This window comes from Tupaia chinensis, unplaced genomic scaffold, assembly GCF_000334495.1.
Source record: "Tupaia chinensis unplaced genomic scaffold, TupChi_1.0 Scaffold000077_1, whole genome shotgun sequence".
Taxonomy (NCBI): domain Eukaryota; kingdom Metazoa; phylum Chordata; class Mammalia; order Scandentia; family Tupaiidae; genus Tupaia; species Tupaia belangeri.
Genome location: NW_006159538.1, coordinates 1,045,002 through 1,069,513, shown reverse-complemented (window position 1 = coordinate 1,069,513; position 24,512 = coordinate 1,045,002).

Genomic DNA, 24,512 nt, shown 5'->3' with positions numbered 1-24,512 from the left:
TGAAGGGTTTTCAGGACTGAGGAGGGCCCTTCCTAGCTGTTAAGGCCCGTTAGATCAATGGCAACTTTGATCCTGGAATGACTTGTTAGGTTCTGAGGATCCCAAGAGCCGTCACTGTGTACAGGAGGACAAGCACACCAGTATAGACGGAAGCTCTAGGAACATCTGCTTCTCTTTCTCTGCCTTCTCTCCACTCTGTGCATACTTTCAAGCTCAAGATAACCCCAGAGGCCACACACCAGCAGGTAAGGGGACACACAGGACCAGCCCAGCACTCAGTCGGTAGTGTTGGTAGCCGAGCAGGGTGACGGCCCAGTCTGCAGCCCCCTGTGACGTCTTTGCAAACACACGGGGGTCTGAGCTGCAGAACCATCCCATTCTCCGTGGTGCCGGCTCAAGTTCCCGCCCTGATTTTCTGGGCTTAATCCTCTTCCTGTGGAAATCAATAAGGACATTGTGATGGGATGATTCACGTTCAAGATCAGGCCGGAGCAAATTGGAGGCGACATGCGGATTTGAGGGCCCTCAGCTGAGAGGCAAGCCGTCCTGCTCACAGACCCTGTAACCCTTTCCTGGCCGTCCTGTCATCTCTGTCAGTGTGGCCCCTCCCCATCCCCAGGTCCCCACGGCCTTTTCACGCCTGTGTGGCGCTGTACGTTACATGTGCCCAAGGCTCTGACCACACACGTGGGTCTCGGTGGTTTGGGGAAGGCGGACAGCGGGTTTGGGAGCAAGCTGAAGGTCAGACACTACGTGTACAACCTCGCTGGTTGCGTCCTGTCCCGGAAAGCCTCTCTCCCCTCAGGAGAGCTTTTCTTTTTCCAGGCCTCATCTTCCCTGAGTTGTTGCACATGGGGACCAGGAAGAAGTGGGGACCAAGTTCCTCAGAAGTGGGTTTTCATTTTTTTTTTATTGATTCTGCACATTTTTGTTATTATTTATTTTTATTTATCTTTTCTGTGGCTCAGACACGAAAGAAATTTATTTCTCCCTTTTATTAAAAAGAAAAAAGCCCAAATGGGATTCTTGCGTAGCTGGAACCTCGTGTCCAAAGTGATTCGGAGAGCCTGGCTTCTTGGACGTTCTATGACCCTCAGCTCGAGCCTTTGACCATGTCATGCTCCCACACGCCAAGCCGGGGGAGGCGCACACGGAGCAGGCGCTGGAGGCCTGCCGGCCATAGCATCGAGCGTGGTGCCCTCTCCCACCGTCAGGCACTGGCCTGAGCTCACCCGTGTGGTCGCAGGCCCTGCGCAAGGGCTGGGGCACGTCAGCAGCTGCTGGTCAGGAGGATGTGCAGACGGGTCCTGGGGACAGTGTCTTTGTGAGGAAGTCGCAGTCATGGAGAGCGCCACTCTGAGAAGTCTGGCTCCAAGGGAGGAGAGGGAGGGCATGAGGTCAAGTGAAGGTCTGCTGGATGAGTCGAGGAGGGCAGTGGTTTGACCCAATGTCCTGGAAGGAGCTGGGTGGGGAGGGGAGAAAAAGCTTTGCTGTGGGGAGATGCCAAGGCTCTCATCTCAGAGGGCCAGGGCTGGTACGAGGAGCACAGGGACGGATACAGGCACCTCTGGCTAGGTAGGCCTCACCCTAGATCTTATTTGTCTGTGTCTCCAACTTCTAACATAGGGGACACCAGAAAATGGGTATGAAATCATCCCTAACTCTGACATGAGAAGCCTGGACAGCAAAGAGTTAAAGGGTAGAAGGCGGGCAGAGGGGGGGAGCCAGGTGCCCCCCAACACACTACAGTGGTGCCAGTTAATCCCCTGCAGCAGGCAGGAGGCCTGCACAGCTGTCTCTCGAGCTGGAATTGCACCCCCCGCCCTCCAGTGCCCCCAGCCCCTTGCTTGGCTCTGCAGGGATGGGTGGGGCGAGCGGAGATGAGCAGACATCATGGCGGCTAACTGGTCTAGCCCCTGCACCAGGAGAGCTGGTTCTCCAGAACCAAACCTTTCTCTAGGCTTATGACTTGGGCTTCACTTGAAGGCCCCACCTCCTTCTGGTCAGTGCCTCCTCCAGCCCATCGAATCCCAGTCCTGTCCCTGCTCCTCCACATGATGTCCAGCCCTGTGTCAGCACCTGGAACACCTTTTCCTTCTCTCCCCAGGCATCCTGCTTAGCCATCAGACCAGCCTACAAGACCCCTCCCTTTGGCCCCCGTCCCCCTGCAGCCCTCGGTTCTGCTTGTCTGGGGCCTCATGTGCAGCTTGTGGTTGTGCTCTGCTCAGGGAGGGGGATGCAGCCCTGGCTCCAACAGTTATCTATTCTGTATTCACCCACATCTTCGTTCATCACAGATGAGGAAGCCAAGGCTCAGAGAGGGCAAGCACTTGCACAGCTGCAGAGTGGAGAAATCAGGACTTGAGCTCACACTTAATTATACTCCGGACCCCACGCTCATACTTCCCTTCCCGGCCAGGGAAGAGCACCAGGAGGATTGCTGGGTGCCCGATAGCTCAGATGGCAGGCCCCAGCTTCCAGGGAGCCAGCGAGAGCAGAAGAAAGCGGGTCCTGGTCTTCCTTTGGCCAGTAAGCAGTCATAGGACATTGGCAGAGTTCAAGCCTCTGTCCCCTGTGGTGAGGAGGAGCAACAGGTTCTGCACCCCAGAGTTGGCATGAGGGTCAAGTGAGATCACAGATGGAAAGGCTGGACAATGCGGAGACTGTACGCATGTGTGGGTTGCCCAGCCCAGCAGGCCCGGGGTGGGAAACAGGAGTGAAGAGCAGCCCAGCCCAGCCCAGCCTTCAGTCTGCAGGCTTAGGACAACCCATGCAGCCTTGGTCCCCACTGTGCTCGGCCAGCTGTGCCATCTTGCTTCTGTCCCACCCGAACTAAGTCACCATTCGTGGATCATCAGAGCTGAAGAGGGAGCATGATGCCACAGAAGAGCCTGGATCAGGGATCAGGCTGTGTCTCTGCACGGCCGTGAGAATTTTCCTCTTTCTTTTCATTTTTGGTAAAGTAGGAATAACAGTTTGACAAAGTGATGGTGAGAATGTTTCTAGATAAAGCCCCTGGCTTGTGGCAGGCCTTTGATGAATTGCATTCCATATTGCTACCACTATGAAAAGTCTTCAAGCCCTACTTTTCAAGGGTAAGAACCTGATCTCAGAGAGAAAGAACAACTTTCCCAGGGTCTCATTGTAAAGCGAGCAATGGAGGAAGCAGCGCTAGGCTCTGGACCTGCTGCTCCTTCCATGGTCTCCACCAGGGAGTCTTCCATGAGCTCCAACCAAGGGCGGGCCTATCTACTCTGATTTCACAGCCTCTTCACAGTCTGAGTCCCACCAGGGGCCTCCCAAGAGCCCTGTCTCCTAAGACAGGAAGCTCCCCAGGGAGGACACAAGCTTCTTGTTCCTGACCAAGCCTCCCCAGCAGGAACGCTCACTCGGGTTCATTGCAATGTGTGCAGACCCGCCCAGGGAAACTGACACCTCAAGGCTCCCTGGGACTCGGCTGAGCTGGGTGACATCAACTCCTGAGATGGAGGGGAGAGAGAAGAAAGAGAGGGAAGGGTTAAGGCTCGGCAGCTGGGGCAGGCAGCCTGCAGACAGCCCAGCCCAGTGCTGGGAGCCTGCCCCATTCCATTCCTTTACAGATCAGTTACACCCAGCTGTCTCCCTCCCCACTGCCAGTGCCCCCCGGATTAGGCGGGAAAGGTTCCGCGGCCTGCAGCCTGCACACGGCCCATGGGGAACAGCGCCTGCAGCCCACGCCTCCACGACAGCTGCCGAGTGTCAGGCAAGAACATAGATCAGCGGGATCCTGGCAGAGGTGCCCTGAGCCCGGGCCCTGCCCCCAACATGTGCACAAGGGGCTGCCCGAAGAGAAAGGGGGTCTGTAAGGGATTTGGGAGGTACAGGGAAGGGGCTGCTCCCAAAAATATCTGTTCTGTCCATATGTCACTGTACCTCAAATTCCGCCATTAGAGACCTTAAAACTTTGAGTCTTCCAAAGACACCAATTTAAAAACTCACCTCACAGAGTAGCTGGCATTCTGTTATACTATCGTTGGACTGTACTGGTAAAATTCATGAAAATTCCATTTTATTTTACAAAGAATGTAAGAAGTCCCTCTTAAAAAAATGGATCCCTTTGTCTCAATAGTTCCACTGGGGTGTTTAATTTAGAGAATTTAACTTAAGGAACTAGTTTAAACATGGGGGGGGGGAATCATCTATAGTTTTCAAGATCTAAAAACCAAAAAATTAATGTCATGTATACTCTCAAAATAAAAATCTCAAGAGACAAAATAACTTTTAAAACTAGAAAATATTTGCACCTGTACTGGAAAACATGAAATGATTCCACCAATAGGTCAGAAGAATGACATTTCTAGAAGGTATAAAGCTAATGAGGGAAAAATTGAATAGCAGTTGGAGCCAGCAGATGGCATAGTGGTTAAGTCACTGGACTCCCACATGGTGGACCATGGTCGGAGTCCTGGACCCAGCCCAGATCCACTTGAAGCTCACGCTGGTCATGTGTGCAAGCATGCCCAAAATCATGAGAAAAGAAGGGAGCAGAAGGCATTGTGGTGTGGCCATCCTCCCGGGAGGTGATTTTTTACTCTCTCTCTCTCTCTGTCTCTTTGTCTCTGGTGAGCACATGCAACCTATAGCAAAAATCTCTCTTTAAAAAAATTGAGTAGCAATTATTATAGTTGTGAGAACTGCAAAATATTAGAAGAGAGTACGTGCAGAAAACATCCTCTCCCTCAGAGGACATGACCATAGAGACCAGCACTACCCATGGACGGCATAGTACACGCCCTCCAGTCACTTACCTCCACAGCTGCTGAGAAAACCACAGTACCAGTTCTGACTGGACTTTTATTATACACACAACCAGTCAGTTAAAACTCACTGTTTAGGGGCCAGTGGGTGGCACGGCAGTTGATGCGCTGGACTCCCACATGGTCAACTGTGGTTTGAGTCCTAGACCCAGGGGTTTGCTTTCTCACTTTCCCTAGTGAGTATATGTGCCCTATAGCAAATTAAAAATAATAATAATTAATAAAATGAAATAAATAATTCTAAAAGAATAAAACTCATTGTTTAACTGTAAAGAATGGACAGCCCCCAAATGGTGCCCAAGTTGAAATAACAGGGTAAATTGACCTCAATGAAATACCATCAACTCAAGAAATAGGAAAGATATGAGCAGTATTCAATAAATAAATAAATAAATAAATAAGGGACCAGCAGTTGGCGTAATGGCTATGTTGCTGGACTCCCATGTAGTTGACCACCATTCGAGTCCCAGACCCAGTAGTTTAAACTCATGCCAGGCATGTGTGCGTGCATGCCAAAGATCCCGAGAGGAGAACGGAGGAGAAGGGATTGTGGCATGGCTATCCCACCCAGGGTGGGGGGGGGATTTCTTGCTTTCTGTCTCTCTGTCTCTCTGTCTCTCTTTGTCTCTCTGGTGAGCGCACATGCCCTATAGCAAAAACCTCTCCATAAATTTTTATTTTTTTATTTTATTTTTTTTTTATTTGCTATAGGTCAGGTGTGCTCATCAGAGAGAGACAAATAGAGAAAGAGAGAGAGATGGAAAATGAGAAAGCAAGCCACCAGGTCCAGGACTTGAACCATGGTTGACCATGTGGGAGTCCAGTACCTTAACCACCATGCCAACTGCTGGCCCAACATGAACAGTATTCTAATTAACATTTTCAGAGTGATTGATGAGCATATTTTATCCATAAAGTGGGAGACTTATATGTGAAAGAACAATGAGAAAACAGAAAAGAGATTTTAGAAATCAAAAACATACATGAACCTTTCTACCACCAAAAAAAGTATCTGGTACCTGACCTACTTTGCGATTGTAAACAAAAAGAAAATTGTTTAAAATATATGAAATAGATGCTTTCAGGTACTGGACACAGACTATAGAGGACTAGAATCCCAAAGAGAAGGAAAGCAAATAAAGTAAATCTTACTAAAATGATGCAGCTTCTGCCTGGACACTTTGTGGAACAGGGCACATGGAGCCACTTTTGCCTTCTGTGCCATACACATGGGAGTACCATATCTGTTCATGCCCCTGCTTCCAGCCTTTCAGATACCTGCCCAGAAACACATACCTAGCAGACTGTAGTTCTCTCACTGAGTTGAAGAGATAGAGTCAAACCCAGCAAGTCTGAGGCAGTTGGAATTTGTGAAGCAGTGTACCAGAGATGAGAGAGCTATATGAAGAAATAGTTTCAGAAATGTGTCTAAATTAAGACTGTTACTGAATACTAAGGGACACATGCGTAGAGTAAAAATCTGTAAGACTAGATAAAGAATTACCGGATAATTGTAAACTGAGAAATTCCACAGGGCTGGGAGATATTTAAGTTCTTACCTTGAATAAAGAGACTTCACTAAATATAGGACACCTAATTGAGCCTTTAGAAAGGGTAACATGCTAGAACTAGGATAAAACTATACTTAAGGTCAACACTACCCTAAACCTACCCTAACGAAGCTTTGAAACAAGCCTCAAACTGACCTTGCTGCTCTAGTTGCTTAACTACCAGACATAACAAAGTCTAATATTCCTTAAAGGAAAAAAATTATTCTACCTATTTAATTAGGTATTCAATGTAAATATTAATTTATTGACTACATTAAATAAAAAATTACTGTACATGTGAAGACACTAGAAAATGTGACCCATAAAGAAAAGTCAGTCAATAGAAAAATAGAATAACAAAGATGGTATTTACAGACAAGAACTTTAAAATACTTATAATATGGGCTAGCCCATGGTCTGGTGGTTAAGGGAGTCAGATCTCACATGACTGACTGTGTGGTTCAAATTCCACCCTGGAAGTTTGAAAAATATGCCAGGCATGTGTCTATGCATGCCTCAAATCCCAACAGGATGGAGAACTGGAGAAAGGATTGTGGCATGACCATCCTCATTGAAGGGTGTTTCCTCCCTCTGCCTCTGTCTCTCTGTCTCTCTGTCTCTCTCTGGCAAGCACATAATGATCATGGCAATGGTTGCACAACTTTGAGACTATAATTTAAAAAATAGGATGGTACTTCAAAACAATGAAATGTATGATATGTGAATTATGTATCAATAAAACGGATATGTATGTGTGATCTGCATACATATGTACACATATATGCAATGATTTGTCAGACTGAATAAGAAAAGCAAGGGCTACCTATATGCTGGCTTCAAGAAACAGAATTTAGAAGCAAGTACGTTGAAAGAAAAAATGAAAATTTATATATATCCTCCAAATGATAACCATGAGAGAGTTAAGAAGCTATAATTGCCATAGACAAAATAGACTTTAAAAGAAGAAATATTCCTAGAGACAGAAAGATTGTATTACAATGATAAAATAATAAATATATCAAGGAGGTACAATGTTTATATACATAAAAGCATTTTTACAACAAAACCCCAAAATACATGAGACAAAAATCTAACATAATCAAAAGAAGAAATAGAAACGTCAACAGTTACCGTTTAAAATATTAATATCCCTCTTAGAAATTGAAAGAAAAACTACACAGGAAATTAGCAATGCTCTGAAAGAGTCAGTGTCTTCAATAAGTGTTGCTAGGCAAATTGTGTATCTACGTGTAGAAGGGTGAAACTAGTCCCTTATCTCTCACCATCTACAAAAATCAACTCAAACTGGATCAAAACTTAATGCAATACTTGAAACTGTGAACGTACTAGAAGAAAACATAGAGGAAGCATTTCAGGACATAAATATGAACAAATTTTTTTTTGGATAAGACCTCAAAAGCACAGACAACAAAAGCAAAAATAGAAAAATAGGATTCTATCAAACTAAAAAGTTTCTGAACATCAAATGAAACAATCAGTAGAATGAAGTAGCAATCCACTGAATAGAAAGAATTTGCAAGCCATTCATCCAACATGGGATTAGTATCCATACTGTATCAGGAACTCAACAGCAATAATAATATTAGATTCAAAGATATCTTGATTAAAAAATAGGCAAATGATCTGAATTGTTATTTCTCAAAAGAAGGCATACGAATGGCCAATGAGTGTGTGTGTGCATGTATGGAATGCTCGACATCACTATCAGGGAAATGCAAATTAAAACCCCAATGAGATATCATCTCATTCCAATTAGAGTGGCTATCATAAAAAGGACAACCCAAAAATGAAATGATAAAAACAATTTCAAAGTATAAAAAATGAAGAATGTGAAATACATGGCCTTGCATAAGAAGCATGTAAGATCTACTGTTGAAAACTTGAAAGCATTGTTGAGAAAGCTTAAAGATGTGAATAACTAGAGAAATATACCTTGTTCATGGATTGAAAGACTCAACATTGCTAAGCTGGCAATTTTCTCCAAATATTTCTATATATTCAGTAAAGTTTTCACCAAAATCCCAGCAAACTAGTTGAGTAGAAAGTAACAAGCCGATCCAAAATGTATAGGAGAATATAAGGGGCCTAGAATAGCCAAAGACTGAATCAGCCAGGTGGCTTGATGATTAAGGCGACTGGACCCCACATAACACCCCTGCCGTTTGAGTCTCAAACCTGGTGGCTTGAAAAAACTCTGGGAATGTGTGCATGCATGCTCCAAATCCCAAGAGGGGAATGGAGGAGAAGGGATTGCTGTGTGGTCATTCCCTCTGGGGGGGGGTGTGTGTGTGCTTTTTCAGTTTCTCTCTGTGTCTCCAGTGAGAGCATGCCCTATAGCAAATTTTTTTTTTTAATTAAAAAAAGAATGAAATTCAAACCTGGTTATTTGACAATATCAATAGAATTAATAAATGTCTAGCAATCAGATCAATAAAAAAGAGATAGTACAAATTATCAATATGAGGCATGAACAAAGGAACATCACTACAAATACTACAGAAACTAAATAAATAAACTATATAGTGAAAGGGTCGGTCCATAGCCCGCTGGTAAAGGTGGTTGGATCTTACATTGCTGACTATGCAGTTTGAATCCTATACCTGGTGGCTTGAAAAATGAACTGGATGCATGTGTGTGCATGTCCAAAATCTTAAAAAGGAGGGAGAAATGGAGAGGAAGGATAGCCATATGACTATGCCTTATGGGGGATGCTTTCTTACATTTCCTCTCTCTCTCTCTCTGTGTCTCTCTCTCTATAGGGAGCACACACACCCTCTGGCAATTAAAAAAAAAAGATATTACTATAAATTTAAGGCCCATAAATGTAAGCACTGAAAACAAACTTAAAAATTTACCAAAATGCACAAACTATCATATGTTACTAATTTTATGTATTTGATTTTTTTTAGAGGTTTTTGCTATAGGGCATGTGCGCTTGCCAGAAAGACAGAGAGAGACAGAAAGCAAGAAATCACCCCCCAGGGGAGACAGTCACACCGCAATCCCTTTTCCTCCATTCTCCCAGGGATCTTGGGCACGTACGCACATGCACCCACGTACCCGGCGTGAGTTTAAGCCATCGGTTCCGGGACTCAAACCGTGGTTGGCTACATGGAAGTTCAGCGACATAGCCATTACGCTAACTACTGGTCCCAACTAATTTTATGTATTTATTTTAAGAATCTAGTAATCTAAAACTTTTTAACAAAGAAAATGTCAGGGCCAGGTAGGTTCACGGGAAAATTCTACTGAATGTTAAGAAAAACATAATGTCAATTATATGCAAACTCTTCCAGACAATTAATGAGGAAGGAATGCTTTTAAACTTATTTTAACCAGCAAACGTTATCCTGATACAGAAACCAGAAAAAGACATAGGAAAACCAAACTAAAGACAAGTGTCCCTCATGGATATAGATGCAAAACTCAAGAAAATATTTAAAAATTAAATCCAGCAATATAGAAACAAAACAGGTCAGACTTATAACAAATGTGCAAAGTTATTTGAAAATCAATCAGTGTAATCCACCATCAACAGAATAAGAAAATCATTTTAAAAAATAAAGAAAAAACTATTAGACAAAAATCCAACATTTATTCATGATATAGGCTCTTAGCAACTTAATAATAAAAGGATACTTCCTCAACCCAATAAGAGACATTTGAGAAAACTCTAAAGGTAACTTTATGGTGATGGAAGATTATTTCACTCAAATCTCCCTCTAAATTTGAGAACAAAGGTAGGATGACTACTCTCTCCACTCCTATTCAAAATTGTACTGAAAGTTCTGGCCAGAGAAATAAATGAAGAAAAAGAAATAAAAAGTACTCAGAAGGAAAAAGAAAATAAACTGTCTCTATTCACAGATAACATGATTATCTCTGTAGAAAATCCAAAAGAATCAACAAAGAGGTTGATCGAACTAGGTTGTAGAATACAACATCAATACTTCATCAATTATAAATTTGAAGTTAAAGCTTAAAATAAGTACTGTATTTTTCAACCCAGGCTGCCAAAACAAAATTCCATAGATCAGATGCTTAAAATTTATTTTCTCACAGTTCCGGAAGCTAGGAAGCCCAAGATAAAGGGAAGGGCCAATTTGGTTCCTAGTAAGGGATATCTTCCTGGCTTGTAGACACCTGCCTTCCCACTGTAACCTCACATGGCAGGGAGTGGGGGTATAGGGAGAAAAGAAGAGGGATTTCCTCTTATAAGATTAATGTCCTATCAGATTAGGCACTCACCCTTATGGCCTGATTTAACCTCAATTACTTCCTAAAGATACAGTCACATGAAAGGTTAGGACTTTAACATATGAATTGGGGGGATTGAAGTTCTGAGGACCAGGAGTATCCATGTCTGAGGGCAAAGGATGGATGTCCCAGCTCAAGAAGAAAGATAATTTATCCCTTTTCACCTTTTTGTTGTAATAAAGCCCTTGATGGTATGAATAATGCCCAACTTTATTGATGATAGCAATTCTTTTTCACTCCATCTGCTGATTCAAATGCTAACCTCTTCCAGAAACACCCTCACAAACACATCCACAAATAATCCAGCTAGTTATCTGGGTAACTCTTAGCCCAGTCAAGTTAACATACGAATTAAGTATCACAGTTATCTATTTTTTTTTTTTTCTTAAAGAACCAGCTCAGCTCAATCAGTAGTCACAGAGTTTAAACTAGGGAATGTAACAATAGAGCTTCATCTAAATGTTTATAGAACTTAATTTGTGCCTGGTATTGAATTGAGAACTTCTCTGTTAATCTTCAAGTATAGGTGGAGCTAGATCAAGACAGAGTCCAGGTGACACCTGGCTAGAGGACTTTGCTCAAGAGGGACTAGAGAGTTTAACCAAACTAACCAAAGTACTTTTGGATTTTAATACAAAACAGAGAAAAAAGCAGAAAGCGAAACACACAAAATTAAGTCTGGTAAGCAGGGGGCTGGCAGGTGGCATAGTGGTTAAGGGTGCTAGACTCCCACATGGTCAATGGTGGGTTGAGTCCTGAACCTGGTGGCTTGCTTTCTCACTTTCCCAATCTCTCTCTGTCTATCACTCTGTCCTTCTCTAGTCAAAATAAAATAAAGTAAAGGTAAATAAAAAGTAATTATTTAAAAAAAATAAAAAGTCTGGTAAGCAGTCACGGTTATAGTGAGAAGTACCATGAGTCAGCAAGCCATGAGTGAGTAGTACCATGAATAAGCAGATCATGAATGAGTAGAGCCATGAGTCAGCAGGCTGTGAGTAAATATAATCATGACTGAGTAGCACCATGAATTAGCAGAAATAATCAACATGGGCTCTAGTAAAGAGAAAGATATAAATTATTATATGCAAAAAGAAGCGCAGACTACAGAATGTGGTTGACATGGCTATATGGAAAAAGCAACAAATTTTGGGTGGGGAAGAAGAGGCTACCAGGTTGCACTGAATTGTGAATGACCTACCATTTCATGAACTACTTTCAAGGTTCTGTGACACTTATTAAATGATTGCTCCTGAGCTTTCATGACGACTGACTACAGGGCTATCATTTGTGCTACAATAGATACTGCTGATTTCTACCCAGGTCTAGCAACCCTTCCCATCACAAAAAGAATCCCAATTATGTACAGGTATCCACCTGTCCTTTACACAGTCATGGACTTCAGAGAAAGGTGAACTCACTCCCACTCTCAGGAATAGATTCTGATTCATCTAAGCCAGGGTTTGGCAACCTTTTTCTTTTTCTTACTTTTCCCCAAATTTATTTATTTATTTACATTTAATCACTGTATATCATTATAACACACCAAATGAATTTTCCCATCATTAATATACTATATATCAGTCCAGTCAAAGACATTACCATATACATTATAATAAACAGATTTCTTTCCATTTTGAGTCCCTTAAATGTTTAGCTTCTTTCTTCTTTCCCTTGATTCCCTCCCTCTCACCCTCCTTCATTTTCCACCTGCCTTCCCCACTGTCTCCAGTGTCATCATTGCTTCTCATGCTTCTATACCTTCTAATCATTCAGTTTCTACAACAGAGCACCAATATTTGGTATATATTGAGTGGGGACATACAATGCCTCCCTTTCATCTTCCAGCTTGATCCACTTAGCAGTAAGTCTTCCATATTTGCCCACTTTCTATCAAATGCCAGGATCTCATTGTATTTATTTGGTTGTCTTTTTTTTTTTAATGGCTGAGTAGTATTCCATAGTGTGTATGTTTTACTTTTCCAATCCATTCATGACAAACTTGTTCTTAAAGGATTGAAGAGTATTTTAGGCTTCGAAGTCTAAGAGATTGCATGAAAGCTATTACATAGATACTCATCTAACCATTAAAATATAGCCATTTAAAAATGTAAAGCCATTCTCCTTTTTTTAAGTTTATTTTTTCTTCCATAGTAAAGAGAGAGAGAGAGAGGGTAGCCTCAACAAGGTCTTCACACTGCAATCCATCCCCAGCATTTCAGCTGGCCTCAGGTCATGAGCACATGTGTGCCCACTGAACTCAAGGAGGTGTCCAGAAGAGAACCTGAAACCTTCTCATGTGAATCAGTCTTGCAGAGCATCACGTTTTATCACTGTGTCACCATTCTGTCCCTATGAAAACCATTCTTAGCTTGTGGCCTGTGAACAGACAAGTGGCTGGCTGGATCTGGCCCATGGGCTATGATTAGCCAATCTCTGACTTAAGCCAGTAAGCACAGAGCTGTCCTGGTAATGACTCTTGGTCCAGGGATGTGCAAGTGACTTAGGTCTCTCAATTAGATTTAAGAGAAGGACATGCATACCATAGTGGGGGAGAGAATACTTTCCTCCTTTTCACTAAACTGAGCAAAACGGGGGAATCCCCTTTTACTGCAAGTAGCTACCTTACAAGTAGGAAGCATCATCTTAGAAATGGAGTAAGGCAAACCTAAGAAGCAGAAAGAACTTGAATCATTGGTGACATGATTGAGCTGCCTAATCAACCAGTTCTGAAATCCACTTTGTCTCTGGACTTCTTCTATGAGTTAATAAATGCTCTTATTGTTTGATCTCATTTGAGTTGGGTTTTATGTTATGTGTAGCCAATCCACCCTGTATTCCTGTAATCAGTGCTCTGTTACTAAGTGAATCTCTTCTTCATGCAAGCAGAAAGAGATAGGCAGGAATCTAATAAGACAGGGCTCCTTGCCTTTTATCCTAAGCTATTTATCTTACTTTCATTCCTGATCCTTTACAAACTGGGCTCTGACTGGCTCTGATGCACCTCTCATCTCCAATCTGTGGAGCCTAGATCTGTCATCAGACAGATCAGACCTTCAGGACAACCCTGGCTCCCACAGACTATGGTTCTAACTCAGACCTTGACTTTTGATCAAGTACCTTTTATGCCTGTTGCAGGACTTCACACTGGACAGATCCATAAGGGGGAGCCTGACTGCCAGGTTCCATCACACATTCAACTCATGTGTGATCATTCACCTGTCGTTGGGCCTTGAAATTCCTCCACATACAATAGTTGGGCTGGACTAGATGTCTGATGGTCTCTCCTAGCTCTGACATTTCAGAATTCCTAGACTCAGAGACATATTAAACTCTACTGATCCTTATCGACTCAATACTCTATTTTGCATTCGGCACACAGCTGTTTGCACTGGTCTTCAGTTCTGCACAATGAATATGGAAGGAGGAAGATGGATGAAAAACAAGTTCCTAAAGTCCATGACTCATTGTCCTGAAAGCCCATGACTTCAGGCATATCAGGAAGTCTTTCCAGACTCTCTTCCTGACAGGTCAAGAGAATTGACACTAATCTATGGAGACACCCAAGGAAGAACTGGAAATACCAGGGAATGGTCTCTTGGGATGTGGGACACAAAGAGAAAGGATTGGGGTAATGGGTGGGTGTTTGATGGGAGATGAGAAGGAAAGGGTTAGAGATTTCAAGGGCCAGAATTTCTTACCAAAGAGATCTCTGTTCTCTCCCCATCTCTTGAAAGCTCTATCGGCCATTTATTCCTCCAGCCTCTCCCCATCAGCTACATCAGAATCCTCTCTCCCCATCTTGAGCTTTGCTACAATTTCAAAGTTTTCTTTGGCCTCAGCTGGGCTGGGAAACCGAGGAAGGGAAAAAGCATATTTTTTAGTCCTGATTTGGAGCGGGTGTAAAGAAGAGCTGGGCAGGGAAAGAAAAGAAGTAGAGCCTTTTGAAATAGAAGTCGGGCCAAGCTCATCAGAGATTAATGTAAGAAAAGCCCTGTTTGTCTGATAGGGCCCAGGTGGTGCGCAGACTCACAGAGGCTGCTGACAGATCTTGATGGTCCACAGCCTGCCTCCAACTCTTCGTCCTCATCTTGGAGAAAAATATCCAGACCCACCCCCTTAGGAAACTTGGGACTGCCCTTGAGCTGTCTCCAGACCAGGTGGGAAGTCAGAACTCCAACTTAATGGCTCCTTTCTCCAGCTCCCTCACAAACAACACAGACTTCCCACAACACACTTTCACACAGAAAGGGGAAGAGAATAGACCTTTGACCCAGATACTTTCTTCCAGTTAGAGAAGAAAGGTCTGGAAACTGGTGGGAAGAGGGTCCTGACAACGATCACCCTTCACTCCATCCTTAAACTTTCCATCATGCTTCGTCACTGCAGTGTGTCTCTTTCCTTCTCTTTCTAGCCAAGCTCTTCAAAAGAATTGTCTCCACTGGTTGCCCTCCACTTCCTCCTTTCCCACTCACTCCTCAACTCCTTGTCCTCTGGATTCCTCTGTCTCCATCTCGTGGAAACTCTTCTGTCCACTTCACTGCTAAATCTAATGAATTCTTCTCAGTCCTTAATTGCCTGGACTTAGCATTCTGAGACACAGTAACAGCCTCAAACTGTCTTCCTTCCTTCCTTACCCCAGAACACGGCTCTCCCCTGTTCGCCTCCGACTATCCTTCTCTGCATCCCTCATTGAGTTCTCCTCTTCTGCCTTTCCATTGCTCTTCTTTCTCTTCCTTAAAGATAGGGACTTCTCTGGGCACTGTCCTCAGTCCCCATCTCTTGACGCACACCTCTTCTCCTCCAAAGGCTTTCAATACCAACTATAGACTGATGAAACTCAAAGCAACATCACCAGCCTTTATCACTCTCTGTACCCCTGATTTATCCACTCAACTGTCTCATGACACATTCTCTTAGACAATCAAAACTCACCACAACCCTAATCACAGTCTGTATCTTCTCCCCAGCTTTCTTTCTTGCTGAGGTTCCCATTTCAGTAAAAGATGTAACCATCTAGGCAACCAGAATCAGAAACACCTCCTACAATCCTCTCAGCCCATAGGACTTCTGGTCCAGTCTCCTAACTAGCACTCAGACTCTGACTCTTTCCATTATCAAAGATCTCAGGTCCCCATGCTGCTTCCTTTTTCTTCTGGAAAACAAGCAGTTCCCATCTAGCACTCAGTCTCCATCACTGGCCTTCTCCAATCTGTTCTTCAGAAACATCAGCTGGTCATTACTCTCCTATTGCACCCCTCCACTAGCCCACTTCACTCATGGGATCCAGCCAACACTGCCTGCCCTAGCATTAGAGGCCCTTCATATCTGACCCCACTATGCTGTCCCACTTGCCATTCTACCTCTCCTGCACTTTGCCACCATCTGCACCCAGTGATCCAGCCACACAGATGTGCAGCCCTGTCCATGCCATTGCTTTCACTGCCTGAAATTATTTTCCAGCTTCTCATCTGGCAGATCCAGAGACCAGCTCATGTATTGCTATATGCTTTCTTAAAAACAAGTCAACATTAGATTTATTTCTCTGTATTGAATCTAGGATCCTGAGGTTCAGTCTGGCTGGCCCCGAGTGGAGTATAAGACATAACAGTGATTTCCAAACTGGTTTTTTTTCACTGGTATAAGCAATTCTGTGGTGAACATCTTTGTGCATAAAGATATTTCTATATTTTGGATTTGGTCTTTGGGGAAAATATGAATTATAAATAAAATAAGAAAGAATAGCAATCAGACTGACTGTTCTCTGGGAATTAATAGTCCACTTGGGTGGGTAAGCTTGCTCTGAAACTCCTCTGGGGACTTCCACAAACCAGGAGTCATGGATGTCACATCTCATTAAGAAGTTACAGAATATGAGTGCTGAGGGGACTTGAAGACAAGTTGGAATGATTGCACTCGACCATGGGTATTACTCTAAGGCTCAGCAAAGGGGAGAAATGTATCTGAGATGATTCTAGGAAGACTTGGCTCATGTTAACTACTGAACTGAGCCTAAGAACTAGGGTTTTCTGACTTCCATGCCTTGCTCCTGCATCATATGCCCTCTTGGAACTGCCAATCAGTGACAGATTTCCAAGAGAGAGGGTTAGAGATGGTTTCAGGAAGGAGCAAAGGATGTGGGGAAAGCAGGAGCCTTGAGAGCCTTCAGAACCTTCTCCACTCTCCATCCGCACAAGGACATTAGCTTTGGAGCTTCCTGAGAGAGGTAGGGATCTGGGATTGGGACGAGGGGGGAAGGTGGGACTGAGGTACTTGGAGCCTGCAGTAGCATCACTCTGTCCTCTTCATCGTTATCCCTAAGATAACAAGTAATAATTATGAAAACAATCATTTAAATGTGTAAGCCTCCCAAGTGCCGAGTCATAGTGTTATTCTTGTCCTCACTTTACACTCCAGAAGCAGGCCCAGCTTGACCAAAGGCTCACATGCAGATCTGCCTGACTGCAAAGTCAGGATTAACTACAATGACAAAAGTTTCCCAATTTCCAGCCAGTCTCAGGCTGGGTCCTGAATTCTGAGTTCCCACCTCTTACAAAGAATTGTGGTTAAGAAAAAAATATCTATATGACAAAGCCTTACATATATGGACACCTGATTTATGACAAAGATGCTGTTGCAGTGCAACTAGGAAATGATGACATTTTCGATATATAGTGCTGGGTCAGTTGGAGTTCACAGAGAAAGGAAAATGCTGATCTCACACACACTTCACATCATACACCAAAACCAACTCTGCTTGGATTATAACTCTAAATGTCAAAGGTAAAATGATCACACTTTTAAGATGAAAAATGAAAATGTTTTGTGACTTTGGTATAAGCAAAAGTCCCTTAGATTGAACATAAAAAGCACTAACAAAGGAGGGAATTGAAGAAAATAAGTTAGATCACATTACAGTCAGGAATGTGTATCTATCAGAAGATGCCAGTGAGAGAGTGAAAAGGCAACACATCAAGAGGATGGGAAGACAAGCCATAGACTGGCGGGGGGTGGGGGGAAGAATATTTGCAAAAGACCTATCTGGAAAAGGACTGTTATCCAAAATATACAAAGAGCTGCCAAAATTTAACAATGGGAAAACAAACACCTCAATTTGAAAATGGGCAAAAGGTATGAACAGACACCTCACTAAAGAAGATATCCAGACGGCAGCACGTAAAGTAAAAAAAGGTACTACAACACGTGATTTTAACAAACCACTCCTATCAACATTCTAACAGACCAATGAGGGAGAGAAAGGCAACAAAGCTTGAACATGGCAAAAGATTTAAACAGGTAATTGTCAAAAATAAATAAATAAATAAATCCACGTGGCCAATAAATGTATGAAACTGTGCTCAATTGCACTAGTCATAAGGGAAATGCAAATTAAACCCACCACACAATACCACGTACCAATACCACAAGGCTAGGAAAAAAGACAAAAAATACTAAGATTCAGTGAGGATAAAGAAAGCAGGACCCTGGACTTCTACTGCAAATGTAAATCAGTAAAACCACCTGGGAAACTGATTGGTAGTAGTTATCAAAGGTAAATATACATCCCCTAAGACCCAGTACCTAGTATACATACTGGGTCTTAGGGTGTGCATGTGTTTAAATTATTTACATATAACATGTATGTATTATATATAATATATTAAAATGATAAATATCTTCACATATAAACATATTATATATAAACAATATAGATACACTATACAATATATAATATACATTATTTATATATGTATATATATATAGAGAGAGAGAGAGAGAGAGAAATGCTTACATACATTCTCCTAAAGATATACTAGAATGTTCATACCAGCGACCTTCATAACATCAAAATTGGAAACTACAAGGGGACCAGCAGTTAGCATAATGGCTATGTCGCTGGACTCCCATGTAATTGACGGCGGTTTGAGTCCCGGACCTGGTGGCTTAAACTCATGCCGGGCACGTGTGCGTGCATGCCCAAGATTCCGAGAGGAGAATGGAGAAGAAGGGATTGTGGCGTGGCCATCCCCCCTGGGGGGTGATTTCTCGCTTTCTGTCTCTCTGTCTCTCTCTGTCTGTCTGGCGAGCGCATGCGCCCTATAGCAAAAAACCTCTCCAAAAAAAAAAAAAAATAGAAAACTACTGAGATGCCCACCCACAGCAGAACAGGTAAATAAGTTGGCGAACATGCACACAGAGGAACACAGCAATGAGAATAAACAAATTACAGCTGCACACAGCAACAAAAATAAAACTCGCAAACATCATAGTCAGGGAAAGAAGCCAGAAATGAAAGTGTAGTGTATGGTCCCATTCTGACGAAGTTTGGAACTAGGCAGAACTCTTCATGGCAATGAAACGCTTCTGTACCATGATTGCAGTGGTGATTTACATGAAGCCACGTATGTGATGAAATTTCATGGAACTACACACCAAGTAAAGAAAAAGAGCGAATGCATGCAAAACCTGGTGAGAGCTGAATAAGGTCTGTAGCTAATTAATACTGCACCAAGGTCAGTTTTCTGGTGGATGATGTTCTATGATTCTGTAACACACATGCGCCTTGACTTCACAATGTGATTACCGCCTGAAAACCCATCGCAAGTAACTAAGCTAAAGATGCGTTTCACATTGTGATAAACCTATTACAAAGTCAAAAACTGAACCATTGTTAAGTACAAATGCTCCTCAACTTACTATAGGATTATGTCCTGAAAAACTCAATGAAAAGTCAAAAAACTGTAAGTCAGGACCATGTGCATATCGTTGGGGGGAGCTGCATGAAGGGTACTACTTTTGCCACTTCTTGTGAGTCTAAAATGATTTTAAAGACAAAATTAATTGATGTTGCTAGAAGTCAGGGTAGTGGGTACCCTTGGGAGAGTTGGAAGTGACTAGAAGGACACACTAGCACCCTGGGGTGCTGCCAGGGCCTGCTTCAGCAAGCTGCACATTTGTGTGCACTTTTCTCTATGTATATTACACTTTGTTCAAAAAAATTAAGGAGAAAACCAATGACATACTCATAAAGAGCTTGGCACAGTGGCCAGCACATTCTCAGTGCAAAGTTCTTTATCTACATCCACGGCTGTACCTTTTCTCACTCTTCTGTCAGGTTCCATATTGTCATGCCCCCAGCACCCAGGTGAACATAATTCATAAATGAAGTGCCTTTGCCCATAGGACTACAAGGGTGAGGGTTCTGTAGGGAGGTGGGGAAGAGCAAGCCCCTCTGATAGGAAAACTGAGTCCAATGTGGAGTCTAATGTACCTTGTCCTAGCACTGAGCACAGGATAAACTGTTATAATAACTACACACACAAGTTCACCAACCATCAATAACTCTAATGGTTGATTACTTAAAAATAAAATATATATCAAGGAAAAAAATCCTTGAAAATAGAAAACAAATCTTGACAATATGACAGTCGCACAATATTCCGTGGCTGTGAAAAACTTTAAACAAAGCGTATGTTCTGATTTTTGCAGTTCCTGGGAAGTGGGAGGAGGTTCCAGCCATTTGAGTTGTGTGTGTGTGTGTGTGTGTGTGTGTGTGTGTGTGTGTTGAGAGGTTTTTGCTATAGGGTATGTGCACTTGCCAGAAAGACAGAGAGAGACAGAGAGTCAGAAAGCAAGAAATACTCCCCCACCCCCACCCACCCCCCCGGGCGGGATGGCCACTCCACAATCCCTTCTTCTCCATTCTCTTCTCAGGATCTTGGGCATGCACGCACATGCGCCCGGTGTGAGTTTAAGTCACTGGGTCCAGGACTCCAACCATAGTCAACCACATGGGAGTCCAGCGACATAGCCATTATGCCAACTGCTGGTCCGGATTTGAGTCTTTTTAATAAGCTATACTACACTCTCTAATAGTGCTACCTCCTACAGTTCCTTAAAGGGTCTTTATTTTTAATTTGGAGAAAGAGCATTCTGCCCAAGTACCAAATGATGGGAACTATTGAAACTACAGAAGCGTATTCATGAACTGCAGAAATGGCAGGTACTTAGGTTGTCCTCTTCACAGTAACTAACAAATTCAGTTTTAAATTTTGGCCAATTTAGCTTTCTAATGACTTCATACAAAGCAGCATTGATACTATTTCTGGAGGGTTACTGAAGAATTGTTTTTCTACCTTCCACGCTGGATTTTGCACCCATTTTTAATGGGGTTGGAGTGAGAAATGCAAACAAAGCTAGTAGCTCTACCTAGCCTCTGCAATCTGGGGTCTCAAATCGACAGGTACTGTATTGACTACAGGTTGAAAAATGCCGAACGATCATCCTTTCCTCTGAAGAATCTGCAGATCGGAGAACCATCATATGCTCTGGAACACATGATGCAACAAACTTTCAAGTACTGTCCTTTCAGCCACGAGAGCTTTACGAAGTAGGAAACATAATGTAAAACAGTTGGCTGCTGCATACCCTTTAGGATAGTCACACTGTCCACTGGATATTTTGTGCCTGAATTTCAATTTACGCATTTACAACTCAGACATGAAAGAAAACTATTTTTCTTTTATTATTCTAAAGTCAAAGGGTGACTTTTCACTTTTTATTTCTCTCTCTCTCTCTCTGTCCATCTTTCTCTGGTGAGGGCTCATACCCTACAGAAAAAAAAATGAGTTTGTCTACATTTATACAGTTTACCAAGTGACTAGGCTGGGATTCAAATGTAGATTTTTATCAAACATTAAACCTTTGATCCTTAACACAGTAAGACAGGGAAGAGGGATAAAACAGAATTTTGAAGATACAGAGGTATTCAAAAAGTTGTAGAAAATACATGTTATAAAAAGAAAAAAAACTGTATATGAATTTAATCTATTTTTTCATTAAAATAAAGCAGTACTTTTAACACAAACTTTTTTGGGGAGAGGTTTTTGCTATAAGGCGTGTGTGCTCGCCAGAAAGAGACAGAGAGATAGAAAGTGAGAAATCACTCCCCCAGGGGGGATGGCCATGACACAATACCTTCTCCTCCATTCTCTTCTCAGGATCTTGGGCACACACGCACACACTAAGTTTAAGCCACCAGGTCTGGGATTTGAGCCACAGTCTACTACATGGGAGCCCAGCAACATAGCCATTAGGCCAATTGCTGGTCCCAACACAAGTTTCTTGAAGTCCCCTTGTAGACCTGTGAGAGTAACAGAATTTCCCAAATGTTAACAGAAACTAGGGTTCAAATGAAAACTTACCAGAGCTGACCAATCAGAGATTCATTTCAGCCGACTGGATGGTAGGTCTTACCAATCAGAGAACAAGGTCTTTGGACAGCGTATGGTGGACCTAACCAATGAGAGCAGCATATTGTGATGGGTGGGTAATGGAACTGGCCTATCAGTAACTGAGAAAAGGGTATTAATCATTCAGTGAAACTGACTCTCACGGAGTCTCAGCTAGGCCAGCATCTCCGAGTTGGAAAATTGCTCCTCCAGGAGGTAATCTGACTTCCTTATGACGACAGGCCACGCTCAGCTCTGACTGGCGCCAGGGTTCCAGGAAACAGGTCTGAGGTCATCCCGGTGCCAGTGCTAACTGCCAGCCGCCTTGCTCATAGATCAGCCATGAAGCGAGTGACTCACCTCTAGAAAATGAAACGGCTGTATCAGGCCTGTTTCTCCCTAAGCATCTGAATTGATTTTTCCAGCTGGTTAAAGCTGCCCGCTTTGTTTTTATACAGAGGCTTAGGATGTGTTGGGATGTCAGTTCCAAAGATAATTCCAGGTAAGACAGCCCTCCTGCTGCCCCCTGCTGCCCCCTGCTGTGTGAGATCCACATTCTGTGACCAAGGAAGTGGGCTCACTGGGGCTTGCTCCGGCAGTGCGTGTCTAAAATTCGAAAGGACAATGACTGGAACAGAGAATGAATGCAGAGAAAATTAGCATGGCCTCTACGCAAGCATGACACAAATTCATAAATTGTCCACATTCTTTTCAAGTCCTAGACCCAGCAGCTTGAAAATCATGCCGAGCACTTGTGCATGTGAATCAAAATCTCAGGAGGAGAACAGAGGAGAAGGGATTGTAGCATGGCCATCCCCTCTTGGGGGGTGGGGGTGGGGGTGATTTCTCGCTTTAAAAAAAGAAAAAAGAGGAAAAGAAAAGAAACTGACTCATTGAAACCATGCCCAGGAGTCACTCCTAGAAATAACCTTGCTAAGCATCACTTCCTGAGACAGCCCCACTAACACAGGGAAGCCACCATCAAGAGCCCAGGGCCGTTCTTAACTAGAGACAGGGACAGCCCCATCCTAAAATACTCCATGAAGTGAAGACTCCCACCAACTGCTGCAAATGTCAAGAAAATCACATCTCTTCAGGCTCCCACAACCATGCGGTGCCTATCTTTTGGATAGAAACGTCGGGAATCCCAGGAATTTATTTCATATGTGGTGACTCTCTAGGGAAGGAAAGGAGGTCCTCTCTCAGAATTTACCTTCCGTTCAAAGTTATTTTCTACTGTGGCCATCATGGGTCACCGCCTCCCATAGTTCTGTCCCCCAATTCGCACAGCTTTCCAGACAAGGGCACATCATCTTGGTTTGGGTTGCCCTAAAGGCAGAGCCTGAGACAAGGACTTACCTGATGGATGTGGTCTACTCCACAGGTGACCTGAGGAAGCCAGAGTGAGATGGAGGAAGAGTGAAACAGAGAAGTAGGAAAAACTAAGATGAGAGTGGGTTTCCGTGAGGTCACATTTGTAGGCTTAGGGGACTCAGTTCTTCCGGAACTACAGATGTGCACAGAACTCTCCTTCCAGATGTGTCCACCTGACAGGTGATGGCTGGAGTCTTTATCCACTGTCTCTCCTTCAGTGGTTGAAAACTATTTGGGGGGAAGTTCATGCTCATGCTCATGCTCATGTCTCATGCGTCTAGGCAGCATGAGCAGGCTATGAGCAAGCTTCCTTGGCAAAGGAGAAAGCCTACGTCAGAATTCCGAAATCCGCTAGCTCCTGCTGGAGTCAGGACATGGACAATGAATCTAAGCTCGCACAGAACTGTCCACTCCATCCAAGGTGGGTCAGGGGCTTATAGCGTAGCACTAGAGGCTACACACACTGACTGGAACTTTCCTGAACAATTTTCTGAATGCTAATGGAGAACAATAAGGAAATAAACTCAAAGGAACAAGAAATGGGAACTAGTTCATCTTATCTGGACAGGTCTGTAGTATTGCACACTACTACCCAAATGACATTGGAGAAAAACCTACTGACTTCTGAATCCTACAATCTTACCTTCAAGTCCTGGCTCTGCCACTCAGTAAGTGAGTAACCTTAGGCATGCCATCTCATTGACCTAAGCCTCTCTTTCTTTGAGTAAGAGGGTTAAAAATACTTACCTAGAAAATAGCTGTATGCAAAGTCCTGGGGACATAGTAAGCTCTTCCTGAACATATGGCAACTCTTACTAAAGAGTGGACACATTTTGCACACTTCAAATGTTTCGGGCTGTCTCTAAAGGAAGGTGTCCATTTCACTTCCTCCAGTCAAGAGCTACCTGACATCCTGACACCTTCAAGGCCATGACCAGATAGCCATGTGAGGGGTCTTCAGAAAGCTTGTGGAAAATTGGGACCAGCAGATGAAGTAAAGGTTATGTTGTTGGACTCCCATATAGTCAACCATGATTTGAGTCCTGGACCCGGTGACTTGAAACTCACACCGGGCACGTGTGCATATGAGCTCAAGATCCTGATAGGAGAATGGAGGAGAAGGGATTGTGGTGTGGTCATACCCTCAGGGGATGATTTCTTGCTTTCTGTCTCTCTGTCTCTTTCACACACATCATATATAAAAATCTCTTTTAAAAATGTTGTGGAAAATATGTACTATGAAAAAAGCATGCATGGATTTCAAAATATTTGCACCAAAATAAACT